We start from the raw sequence: 1,073 nt of genomic DNA, 5'->3' as shown, positions 1-1,073 counted from the left end.
AAATCAGGATTAGGGCAACCCTGATTGTGCACGTCAGACAACCTTCCAGAAGGTATTCTTTTAAGGAATAAGAATATGCTGATGTTGACAGCTGCCAAATGAAAGGTGGACAACCCAGCATGACACATGTGCTACCACGTGATATAACCAATGAGAAAGCACCAGGTGTCCCAGAGGACACGTGGCGCAAAGCGATTGGAGGAGGCCAACAAGGCTGAGCCCAATCAGTGGAAACCCTGTAGCACTATAAATACAGCATCAACTCACAAGGAGAGGGACGGAATCATTCAGTTACATACATTCATTCACATTCAATCATATTCAATAACATACAATCACAAAGTATTCAGCTATCAAGCAATACTCTCCAGATTTCCTTACTCTCATATTATTATCTTCTCCACAAATACTTATTCCCACACCGGAGGGTTACCCCAAAGAGGACCCCTCTGTCTCTTTCTGAGAGTAAGTTGACAGTGTTGTTCATTTTGTAGGTGGAAGAACCAGATCCAAGAAAACCATCGGTGAAATAGTATAATCACACCCGAGGAAAGTAGATCGTCTACCAGTGAGTCGATCCACGCTTCTTCATTGGCGCCATGCCTTGTTACAACGGCAACAGATCTCATCAGATCTATAAAAAAAAACCAATTTTCACCATGGTTTCTGGCGTTCATAACGTTGATCAAGTTCTGGAGGATATTGAACGTGAGGATGTTAATGAGGGACAACAGTTTCTGAGGGCCGCGCGTGATTCTACGCGCGCCACCAGTAACCGTCCTTCATCACAACTCCTCATGACCAGACTGAAACTCCTCCAGACGATCTTACGTTACAAAATCTTGCGGCGCGAAACAAAAAGGACCGATGGGTCCAGAAGATGAAACAAATGATCCTAAAGAATGGCTCATAAACGAGCAGCGGCGTCTATGGACAAGTATAATGAGATGGTCAAACAGAAAAAGCTAGCCGACTTAACACAAAGGCAGAGCGCTTGATAAGCAAACTGTTCATGGAACAAAAGGCCGCGCGCTCCGGAAGAAGGACATTCTGTTCACCCTGCACACACTGAG

This window comes from Bidens hawaiensis, unplaced genomic scaffold (assembly GCF_021521415.1).
Source record: "Bidens hawaiensis isolate Kalapana, Puna unplaced genomic scaffold, B.hawaiensis_p1.1 tig00059775_1, whole genome shotgun sequence".
Taxonomy (NCBI): Eukaryota; Viridiplantae; Streptophyta; class Magnoliopsida; order Asterales; family Asteraceae; genus Bidens; species Bidens hawaiensis.
The sequence above is the reverse complement of the archived record's forward strand: the minus strand, read 5'-3'. Positions refer to the sequence as shown.